The sequence below is a fragment of the Magnolia sinica genome, chromosome 17 (genome assembly GCF_029962835.1).
Source record: "Magnolia sinica isolate HGM2019 chromosome 17, MsV1, whole genome shotgun sequence".
NCBI lineage: Eukaryota > Viridiplantae > Streptophyta > Magnoliopsida > Magnoliales > Magnoliaceae > Magnolia > Magnolia sinica.
The window spans coordinates 16,830,100-16,842,841 of record NC_080589.1 but is presented as its reverse complement, the minus strand read 5'-3'; the positions used below and the strand labels follow the sequence as shown (position 1 = coordinate 16,842,841).

The window sequence follows — 12,742 nt, the reverse complement described above, 5'->3', positions numbered from 1 at the left end:
TAACCCACAAACAATAAGCACAAGAACACCACCACAAAATCCACTATGATCAAAAACTTTTTAGTACAATGCGACAGAAAGGGAAAAATACAATGTAACAAAAGATAGAAACTCCAAAGCTCGTCTGCACGGTCCAACTACGGCGAGACTATGGCTGCGACTGCGTCCTGGCGTCACCTGCACGCATCAATCGTGCATAAGCTTATGGAAAGCTTAGAGGGTGGTGTGAGTATGTGCGCAATATAAGTGTGCTCAAAATGCAAGGTCAGAGTAATGCGGAAATCATGGTAATGAGCACATGAATGCAATCAGCCGTACCAAGGCTATGCGGTGCAATATATGAATGCCATCAGCCATAATACGGCCATGCGATGCGAGATGCAACTCAAGCATGCCAATCCTTATCATGTATCAGTACAGTTCTCATTCTGGATAATCACCGGGGTTCAATACACTCCAAATGGCACTGTCGCTCTCCTAGCCGCACAGTCCAAGTGAGCGTAAGAAACCTCACTATCCGCCTGACCAATAGTCTACCAATACCTATCCGGCACGTCGATAGCGGACCCATTCGCGAGCTGGTCAAACTCAGCCTAGTAGTGCCCCCTACCCTCGGGCGAGTAAGGCCACACCCATTTCCAACCGACCACGACACAGTGGGAGACGCGGCCTCCTGGTATTCGGCCTTCATGCGCTCATATATTCACTCGGTCTCGACGTTGGAGTCATCCTCTGGTACCATGGGGTTTAGGGATTTTCACCCAGGGACATCTATGGTGCCCGTATGCTAGAATCAAATATTTTCGGTCTCCAATCCTGCCATCCACGATGTATCTGTGGAGGTTATGGCCCTGATGTCGCTAGGGCATACAGTAACTACAATCACACAAATGCAAGTGCATGAATCATACTATCAGTCATGCAACAGCCCTGTATATACCATGCACTTATATGAGGCAACTCCGCCTATCAGGGAGCCCATAAACAGTCTATCCAAAGGTATATGCTATGATCGATCATTCCTCACATCAGGCATACATATGGTGCGAATGATCATGAATCATGCATCTATACTAAACATGTAATAAGAGATGGGTTCTAGGTATAATGGAGATGGGCCTAGACGGCCTACTTACCACAAGTTTGGGCCTATCAGTGGGCCTTAGGGAGAGCTATAATGCGGACATTTAACCAACATTATCAATGTGGACATCAAACCAACATCGCTCCCAAGGAATGGCCTTCCATGAATCACATATTGTAATGGGCCTTTTGTACATCTAATTGGGCTTTGACCCAAGGACCCAAATACATCAAATGGGCTACATAACATGAGCCCCATATCTATATCAAGGTGGGCCTCAATGGGCCTCATAATATGGACCTGATATAAATCAAGGTGGGCCTCAACAAGGACCACTAATGCATGAAGATGGGCCTCCATAATGGGCCTTAAATTATCTCCAAAAACAGTTGGACAGTGGGATGAAACACATACATTATGATGGAGCCCACACTAATAGAGGGCGTGATTTACAATACATACATAGGCGGGTCCTAAGTAGGACTCACCATAATGCTTGTTCTCCACCCATCCTAGGGCCCAATATAATGTTTATTTTCCACCCAACTTAGGGCCCATTATAATGTTTATTTTCCAACCAACTGTTCATATGGTCATGTGGACCAGGGTAGGGCCCACTGTAGTGTTTATTTATCATCCTATCTAACCCTAAGGTCACATGGGTTTGGATAGGGCCCACTACTATTTATTTTTCACACAAAATGGGCCACTGCAATGTTTGTTTTCCCATACAACCTGTTGATAGATTGTGTGGACCAGGGGCCCACTGAAATGTTTATTTGTGCCCAACCTGTTCACGGGGCCATGCAGCCAGGGAGGGGCCCACCCAAATGATTATTTTACATCTGACCTATTGATCGGGTCGCGCGGGCAGGGAGCCCACCAAAAATGCATTAACCTTTAACCTTTTCATAGGGCCACCCGAATGGGAGTGGATGTGGGGCCCATCAAAATGTGGTTCACAAATCCAGCCCATCCATTATGTGTGTCCCACAATTTTAAGGGTCCAAATCAAGTTTCATTTGCATCCAAAACTCAGGTAGGCCCCACCAACGATTTTATATGTTTTAGGCATGACTTCACATGATTTTAAATGATGTGGCCCACCGGAGTTCCATATACAGCTGAATTTTGGCGTGGACGGCTGAAATGTGGGGACCCATCAAATGTACGGTTTGGATGGGAGAAATGCATCAAGGTGGGGCCCACAGATGGGGCCGTGAGCCCCAGCCAGTCCGTCCGTCCCCCGTCGATCGCAGGCAGCGCTCTGGCGCTCTGACAAGCAGCAGCATGCGCTGCTTCTTCTTTCCTTTTTGTTTTTTTTTTTTTTTTTGAAAAGCAATTTTTTTACAGATTTTCATAGTCGGGGCCCGCATCCACAAGATCCACTCCAGCCATGGGTCTCTGTGGCTTGATACAAGCCCATAGAGTCCAATATTGAGCGATTTTTGATATACAGGGGCGTCAGGGAGTAAACCGAAGGTAGGAACACTGTTTCCTGTGGTATGGCCCGCCAAGGAAGGGGATCAACTTCATTTTTCGGCTCAACGCCTAAAATGAGATGGGGAACAACATGGACGGCTTGGATTTTACATATACATCAAGGTGGGGCCTGCATGAGTGGCCCACCACTCCCTTCTCTTTTTTTTTTTATAAGGTACTGTTTGCAACGTCCAGCGTCCAGGGACGCTGGACGATTTACAACTCTCATCATTGTGGTGGGTCCCACGTAGACATGGCCCACCACTGTATATGCATATACTTATAATATATAAAATACATATTATATCACATATATTATATATATTATATAAAATATACACATATAACCATATACATATATATACATATATATATAAAGATGCATTGGACCCATCCAAACAGTGGATGGTGTGGATCATCACCTGAAATAGAGTGGGCCACACCGTCTGATGTAGATGGACGGAGTAGATGTAACACATATTGGTGGGATCCACACCATTATAAAGAAAGAGAGAAAGAGAGAGATAGAGAGAGACATACGGTGTGATAGAGGAACCCCGCCACTATGGGCCCTCTTGATTAAATCACATACATCCAAATGGGTCCCCACCGACAAGTGGGCCCTAAAATTTTTAAAAAAATGACAAATCACCCACCTTATCTTCCTTCTTCTTGCTCCCTTGGACTCCTTAGCTCCTTACCTTCACTTTTAATGGAGGTTGATGAAAGATGAATGGTTGAGATTGGAGATGAGAGGGTGGGCCACACTTGAAGTTGAGAGAGTGTGTGGATGAGTGAAATTTCTCATGGGATTTGGAAAAATTGCTAGAGAATGAGAGGGAGAGATAGAAATAATGGATGGAGGGATGGGTGGAGTGATGGTTGTGAGAAAGGAGTGATGAGAGGTATGGTTTAGTTTGAAATTGGTGGAGAAGAGAGATAGTTGTGGTTGAAAATGAGAAAAAGAGAAATGGTGAGATGGAAAGATGGTGGACTTTTGGAAAAAGAGGGAATGGGTGAAGTACCTTGAGGTATGGTTGCATTAAATGTTGATTGATGGGACTTATTGTGTAGAGATTCCCTCGAAATTCGCAACGCGCGGTGTTTCTTTGGAATAAACGCTGATCGGCATCTTCTTACCTGGGTATCGGTTCGGTGCGCAAGTCACGGCGTTGGAACCGCGGCGACGACGCGATCGCCAAGACATAAGTTTCGGATCGAGCCAACGTCGGTGCGCGGGACCTAGCTTAGGATCGTGCGCAAACACCGGATATGGTATGAAGGTTGCCGGAATTTGACCGGAAGGACCGCAGAAACTAACGGAACAGTACGGATTAGGACACGGGTCTTACACCATATATATATATATATATATATATATATATATATATATATGGGAAAAGGTACTATGCGCTCGACCTCACAAGACCGTCCCATGAGGTCGAGCTGTGTGGGCGCCACCGTGATGCGTTTCGAACATCTACCCCATCAGTCAGATGCACCATTCCATCGTGGGCTTAGGTCTCAAAAATCAAGTCAATCCATGACTTGTCTGGGCCACACCACATACAGAAGTGGGGAGGGGTCGTGCACTATTAAAACGTTCATAATCATTTTTTGGGCCCACCGAGATGTGGTTTGCAAATCCAGCCCATCCATTATGTGTGTCCCACTTGGATGAGGGTTCAGACCAAGTTTCAGTATCATTCAACACTCAGGTGGACCCCACCAAGTGCTTTTATATGTTTTTGGCATATCTTCACATGATTTTAGATGGTATGGCCCACCTGAGTTCCGTATACGGCTGATTTTTGGGATGTCCCATAATTTAGAGGGGACCCATCAAATGCATGGTGTTGATGGTTGACACGCATCACGGTGGGGCCCACACAGCTCGACCTCACGAGAGCTTATCGTGAGGTCGAACGCATAGTACCTTTTCGCATCACAGTGGGGCCCACACAGCTCGACCTCATGGGACGGACTCATGAGGTCGAACGCATAGTACCTTTTCCTATATATATATATATATATATATATATATATATATATATATATATATATATATATATATATATATATATATATATATATATATATATATATATATATCGAGAGAGGTTAGGGGTTAAGGTTTAAGAGATACACTTAGAATAGTGCTTTACCACGTATAGATTTCAGTGTACTCCAACTGTGAAGGAAACCTGTTAATCTATCTCTCACATGCAAATCCATATGATATATTTCTTTTAATATCTAGGAAATCCATCATAGATATATATCCTATGTTAATCAAGTAATGGATCATCAGATTATCATAAAGTGTGATCAAAATAGTTTTGATGGTTAAAATAAAAATGTAATGGTTGAATGATCGAATCCAAGGGTTGACAACCCCATGTGCAAGGATACAATGCAGTAATAACTTGGTGAGATCGAAGTCGAATCCTTAGGGAATGGGGAATACAACTTGGAACTAATGTACAAGTAAATGGTTTGTCTAGGTTTTTAATCAAGCGAAGCAAAAAAGTGATTTTAAACAAAATAAATAAAAAACTAAGGATCCAGGAATCTACTTATAGCTATCACAATATCTCATTCACTGATTCAATTTCTAACTCAATTACAATTGAAGTCCTATTATATCCAATCAGAAGATAATTATATTAAACCAATCGTCAACACCAATAATATATGAATTCGATTGAACGATTTTCTTATGAAGCATTCAGACATGAATCGCAGAGAATCAAAAGTATCCAACATACCCGAAGGTGACACTAGATCAATCAATTATACAGATTGATTCATTCTCTAATTCAGCATTGAAATTGCACTTCCAAGCGTCCAATGTGTCTGGAGTTGACAATTAATCAAACATAAAATAACATAAAGCTTTAAAGTAAAATTCAAATCTATTTCAATCAACGATCATCATTTAACCCATTGTTTATTGAATCAAATAAACTAAATATTGTAATTAACTACAAGCTTCATCTCTTAGTCTTAGCTAAGAGATTAGCCTAGCGTGGTTAACTTCCTAAAATAAAAATCAAAGAAAAAATAAAAAGACAAATTAGAACAGAAGGATTGAAGAAGAAAGATGACTTCATGGAAGCTCCGCCACCCCTAGGTCTCTCTCACAAGCCTTAATTTGTATATAGAATAGCTTAGAACACCCATTTAAATAGGGAAACTCCACATCAACCTCGAACTAACTTTGCTTTATGCACTTTTGTTACGCTTCGGTCGCATTGAGTCCAACCGAATATTCCTCCGACTGTAGCTAAATTTTTTCATAAGACATAAAGTCTCTGTCTCCCTCAGGTTGCACCGAACCCTCCTTTAGTGGCGTTGAATATAACTTCATTCAAACCTAAGTGTCGAGCTGAATTAGCTATGAAAATCACAATTTCTTACTAGACTGTTCTGTGCACTTTCGGTCAGACTGAACCAACCTCAGGTGGGATCAAACATTTTGTTTTTTTTTTTTTATTGGATTGTGTGATTTTTCAGTATTTTCTTCAGCTTCAGTGCTTGGTTTTATTAGATTTTTGACACTTGAAATCTTTAATATTATTCTTCAAATCTTTAATTTTGCATTGATCATTCTTTTGAGCTTTAATTCCTCCAATTTAGCATGTATTTATCTTAGTCTTTCGAATTACCTCACATGTAGAAAACATATCATATTAGATCAAATTAATACTTGAATACAATCGAAACTAGTGCAATTGAGGGAATACTAATGTAATATTTAAGCGTTATCATTGAAAGACTATAAATTTCATTATGAACGCACTAGATTCCATATTGGCTCGTGTAAGTATCAATAAACCTTGGTGAATGTACATAGCATTATCCACTTTCAGTAGACTCTAGGAAACCTCGTAAAGTGAGCCAAAGCTACTAGTCATAATCTAAGACATTTACATGGCTTCTAGTCTAAGAATTGATCAACTAATATGCACTATCAAGTCCTTGATATGACCAGTCTAGGCTAATGGGCTTTCAGACTATTGACTCGAACTTCGATCCACTAATATAAGTGTCTAAAGGTCTAAAATCTAGATCCCACTACGCCGAAATTGTGAATTTGCGACGGACCAAATCCATCATAAAACCAAATAAATGAGAGATTTCGTCCGTCGCTGTTTGTTGGGTCGTTTTTTATGTTTATCCGTTGTTTAATCGGCGACAGATAAGGTTCGTCTAGATCACCGATGGATAAGATCCGTCGCAACAAATAAAAAATTCGTCGCTGAAATTCTGAAAAAACCAGAATTATTCATCAGTTAAAAATATTGGCGACGGACCTCAAATCCATCAACCATCGTGAACTGGTGAGAAATTAGCGACGGATTTTGTCCGTCGCTAAAATATCTGTAAATTAAAAAATTATCGTCAAATTATTTATTTATTTATTTATTATTATTATTATTATTATTTTGAATCTTACATCTGATAGTCATTCAAAAAATAATTCACATGATTATTTAATAAGAATCCTATTCACAAAATTGGTAACAACTCAATTCAATAAAGAGGAAATGGCCCAAGCGGAGCTAACCCAAACAACCAAGTCTAAACCATCCTATTCATGAATACAATTACATGTGTATGCACAGTGGGTTTCTTACAAGTACACATGAAATAAAATTATAAATGAATAAAATTAAAAGATTGACAAAGAACAAAAATCATTTTAGTACTCCAAAACCATAGAGCTCACCTTTTTTAGCTTCTTATTTGAGGCTGAAATAGAGGGCCTACAAGAAAAATAGAGGGTCCTATCACTTATTGGGTGGATCCCATGTCTTCCACCAATGACAAGGCTAAAACTATAATGGAAACCAATCCAAAACACCATCTGAGTCAACAATCAACTCACCCATTACCAGGAAAAAATGCTTGCGTTAGGTACAAGAGCTGATATAACCGTGGATTTCTTTCTGCTCCAGGTAAAGACAACGAACACTGATCTGCTACAACAGAGAACTATCAATGTCATCTCTATTTCTAGAGGGGCAAGAACATGTGGAGTGAAACAATGGAACAACATGAAGCTGAAATTCAGGTAAATGCTAAGAGCAAACCTGGTTGGGCACCAAGTCCAATCAAATGCAACTACGATGTAATCTGTCCTGCATTGGTAGTCTTTGATGCAAAGCAAATAAGAGTCGAAGGGTTTTCATTTCCAGCAACCTTTGTATAGCATACAATAAAGTAATTAGAGGATGACAAGTCATATAACAACAAAAAATTGAATGGCAACTAACCAGTATATAAGAAATGGCAAGGCCAAGTTGAGAGTTTTAGTGTGTTAGGTTGCTGGTTTTTATATTTCTCGGCTTCAGTAATTTCCTGGTTATTACAAAGAAAACATGTTTGGTTTACACTTTTTTGTTGGTTTTTACATTCCCCAGGAATTCCATTCCCTAGATTTTACTCGAAAACTTGCCCCCAGCTTTTACCAGATGTTTGAAACCATATAAGAGTTGGAAAGCATGCACATGCATCTATGAACATGTACATCAACTTTCAAACTCGAATAGAAACTATTAATTTCCTAGTTATTACAAAGAAAACAAGTTTGGTTTACACTTTTTTGTTGGTTTTTACATTCCCCGGGAATTCCATTCCCCAGATTTTACTCGAAAACTTGCCCCAGCTTTTACCAGATGTTTGAAACCATATAAGAGGTGGAAAGCATGCACATGCATCTATGAACATGTACATCAACTTTCAAACTCAAATAGAAACTATGCATAAGATAATGACACATCAGGAAAAAAAATGATATCACCACATGGACCATCAATAAAATGAGACCCATTCAACCCATAAGTACATAGAACATGTAAACCACACTAGAAAAATGCATCTAAACAAATATATCTAGCAATCATTTAGTTTCACCAAACAAAAGCACATCTGCCTAAAGGGTGCAGTAAATGAAAATGGATGCATTTGGAAGAGCATACCTGAAAACTGTCAAGACTGCACGGTTATTTGCCGAGTTAAACTGCCACCTTCAGCAATTTGCTGATGGAAACCTTTATGCATCAGATACTATCAGCTGCTGGGGCAATGAGTCCAAGCCATATACAGTAAGGACCCTCAATGCATCTTTTAAATCCAAGTTCCACCTTTTATTTACTCTCTGGTTCGCAAATTTGCACAAGCTTTTCAATTTACAAGGTTGGCAAACCTGAATGCACGAGAAATGAAAGAATAATCAAAAGATGGAAAGGGGAAAGTAAATAGAGACTTCATTTATTTGTTTGTTTATTTATTTATCTATGAACCAAGGGCCTATTTGGGTGCCACTCAAATAATAGACCTAGTTTCAATTCCTCCTGCCCAAAAGTTAACCAATTTTAGATTCGAGAAAAGAACCAAGGGCCTATTTGGGTGCCACTTAAAATAGTTCATCTCATTTTAGTATGATCTCGAATCCATAATTACAATTAACTAAAATGAGATAAATTCATTTTTAAGTGGCACCTAAACAGGCTTTAACATTTAAATTGAAGCGTAATCCATTCAGAACTTACCCTCTAAGATCTTCTCAAGTTCTCTTGACCCTGAAGTTATCTGAATGATTTCGAGCCTCTGTGTATGGAGTTGGCTAGCACTGGTAAAACCCATAGGAACCAGCTCTGAGGCTGTCGATAGATCAAGTAAATCAGCCCATATATTTTGTTATTTATTGATAATGAGCAGTGTTGCTAAAGAAATTGAAAAGGAAATGAGTTTATATCAGTTTTATGTGAATTTTAAAGTTTTTAAAGTTTGACAAAGAGCATCATCATTAGCCCCATGCAGCTGGGCCAACATGCATAAGTTACCTGTCTTGTTTGTGCATGAGGCTATGGTTATGTAGCAGCATCAACATCCCCAATAAATGGTCGAAGATTCTATATGAGGCGTTCGTCAAATGTAGATGCTGAAAAGGAAATTATCATGTTCTGATGTCCTAATCAATGAATAATTACTAACCCTGCAGATATAAGCAAACTAGCCAACTGCCTAGATCCTACACGTTCAAATGTCGTACCTTATTCGAGGGCCTTCCTGATAGCATCCAACCACCATTGTCCATTAGCACTCCCCTCAAGTCCTACCTACAATCAGCAGAACAGTCAATATCTGTAACTAATTATGAGTACAGATTACAAGTGAGATAAAGTTATGTTGCTCCTCTAATGCTCCAATACACACTGGGTAACACTTATCATATTAGAAAATATTTTCAAGCTATGCCTAAAGTGAAATGAAATTATGTAAAAAAAAAAAAAAAAAAAAAAAGATCAACCAAAGATACAACACCAAGAACTTCCTGATGTAGATGTTTCTCGGTTACAAACATTGTAGCAGAAAGCAAAGATTGGGTCGTCTTGTAGTCATGGAAATGGTTGGCATAAGATATTTGCCAAGACATTAATTACTTTGCAAACTAAAATACATAATGTGCCAATGCTCAGCCAGAACCGTGAAACATCAGTTTCATTCAACTCATTAACTCTTCTTGTAATGAACTCAATGACAGCCTGAATTGCACCTTCTGCTGACTGCTTCACTTTATCACATATAGCAGCAGTGCATCCATGCATGGTGATTACAAGCTGCACAATATTGATAAGAGATATAGAGCTGCTCAAACTGAACTTCATGCAAATCAACGGAAACAAAAATAAAATAAAATAAGATAAAACGAAATAAATCCTTACCTCATCTTTGGTTAGCAAAATGCAAACAGAAGAAACAAACCTGTTGAAGACCTCCGACTGATCAATAGAAGCATCTTACAAAAGAAATTTTGAAAGATATTTTCATGCATGATAATGTTTCTCTGCAACATTAGCAGAATAAGCTTATTCTACAACTAGGCAGATTCCTCAGTGACATTTGTAGAATAAGCTTATTCTACCATATGTGTGGAGCCCATCATGATCTGTGCAAGGTTCCACTGTCCATCATGTGTGCCCCCCTCATTTTCCTTTTGGAGGACAAAAATCAGGCTGACCCAAAACTCGGTATTGGACATGCAAAGAACCATAAAGTGCCCTAACACCTAATGCACATTGGGATAGAACTCAAGTGTCCCACAATTTGATGCACATTGGGATAGAATTCGTCCATCCACCCCAAAGACAAAACACTCGAACATACCAATTCATAATATTTTTCTCAAAATTATACTGCTTAATCGTTAAATGTCATGAAGTTTCTTGATGATAAAGATTTTGAAAGGAAAAAAGACTTACCAAAAAAATGAAGAAATTCTGATTCTTCATTCCTACTCCCTCCAACTAACAACAGCTGAAAAAAAAAAGAGGGAGTGCATATGGGTCCCACATGTAGATGTAAAATAAGCTTATTCTACAATAGTTGTAAAGGAACAAGCCGCAATGAAAAACAGAACTGAATCAATCAAAACACTATCTTCAAAATACCTGCAGCAAAAAAATGTTCACACATTCTTTTTTTCTCCCTTCACAAGTCACAATTGTGCAGCAATCATACATGCAAGTGTAGAACAAATGTTGGAAATAATCTGATAAAAAACCTATTTTCCGCGATTTTAATCTTCCAGCAATGTACAACAAGGCTCCGGCTCCCATTTGAGATAAAGAATTTGACCCGAGCTTTCGCCATAATGGGTGAGGTACTCACTTAGAACCAGGTGCATGCTTGCCATTTCAGTTAAAGAATTTGTCCCCATTTCAGCCATGTGCTTGGATAACCAAGCAAGATAACTTGACCTTTCCACCAAGCATGATAACCAAAAATCTACCATTGCACCAAGCAACCTTAGGAAAAAGGAAATCTGGATCAATTGATAGCAGTCTACTTATTCATGAAGTTTCATTCACCATGAAATGATTATTGTACAAAAATTTTGGAGGAATAGTTTTAATTTCAGGAGGAATATCATTCACCCTAAAGCACAGGACCGATTTTATGATTCATGGACATTAGGCATGTTGTTTTCGCCAGGTGCAAAGCAATGGACACATCAAATATTTCAAGCATAAACATTTCCAGTTTAGGATTGTAATAGCAGTGAACTAGGCATATATCATTAGCTCTTTGAGCAAATAAGAATGGGAGACAAAAAATAATTATGATACCCACAACAATTATTAAATGAAATTAAAGGGGTGTTGCATGGGTATGCAGTCTCTTTTAATCTTGTCCCCAGGCAAAAGCAGGTGTTGCTCATGATCCTGTGCATGTTAGAGGCACTTGTCCATTGTCTTAATGGACTATCATTTCTTTGCTTGCTTGAATGAAATGCATTGCTAATCAAAACAAATGTTTTAGAGACTTGAGCATTCAAAAATAAAATATATAAACAGATTTTTATTTATTTATTTATTTATTTTTTAAGATCCTTACAATGGCAGTTGGTAATGATGCAGCACAAACACCTTCACGCTTGAGGGTACATTCATCTACTCCAGATGCCACCACCTGAACAAAATTCAGAAGTTCATATATTCACTTCTAGAGTCCTAATTTCCTTGGACCTTTATCAAACTATGCTATAAAGAAATTTGATGAGAATCCCGCAACTAAAATAAAAGCATGGAGTTCTTATCCTGAATTTTAGCTTGGCACAAGACTATAGGTGACACATTTACCTGTAATTTAGCTACTAGACCAGCTATGCTATGTGGGATGGTAATGGGCAACTAAGAGGCAACATGAGCAGACGATGAATGTTGCATTGATGGGGATGTTGAGATTGATGTATTAGAATTAAGAATGAGGGGTGTCCTAACTTTTGGAGAGCCATCATTTTTTATTGGATTTAAAACTGATGGGAACAGATACTACTCTTGATCTTAGCAGAAGGGTCGAAAAAAATATATTCCTATTTTAAAGATGAGAACATAAGAAAAACTTTTAAAAGCAAAAATTAGACCATATCAATTTATGCATCTCTTTACTACAATCCAGTGTTTTATATAGCTTACGCTATGTAGTGTGTAGAGTACTACTAAAGCTTAGCCTTCACACTACATAGTTCATGAAAATAGCTTAAGTCACATTTGCTCCATGCTTTAGGCTAATAAGCATTCCCTACACACTACCTAGCCTAGCTATATAACTTATACTACAAGTTAATTTCACTAAAACATTAAAATCACTAAATGTTTCCCAAGA

At 38.8% G+C, this 12,742-nt stretch overlaps 1 long non-coding RNA gene across 1 annotated transcript; it reads right to left on the bottom strand.

Moving 5' to 3' along the window:
* Positions 1 to 7,482: 7,482 nt before the first annotated feature.
* On the bottom strand, positions 7,483 to 10,822 carry LOC131231585 (uncharacterized). Its single transcript, XR_009164448.1, has 5 exons — positions 10,300 to 10,822; positions 10,061 to 10,194; positions 9,569 to 9,693; positions 8,551 to 8,729; positions 7,483 to 7,771 (listed from the first exon to the last, which is right to left on the bottom strand). It is a non-coding gene; the product is annotated as an uncharacterized LOC131231585 (long non-coding RNA).
* Positions 10,823 to 12,742: the final 1,920 nt, after the last annotated feature.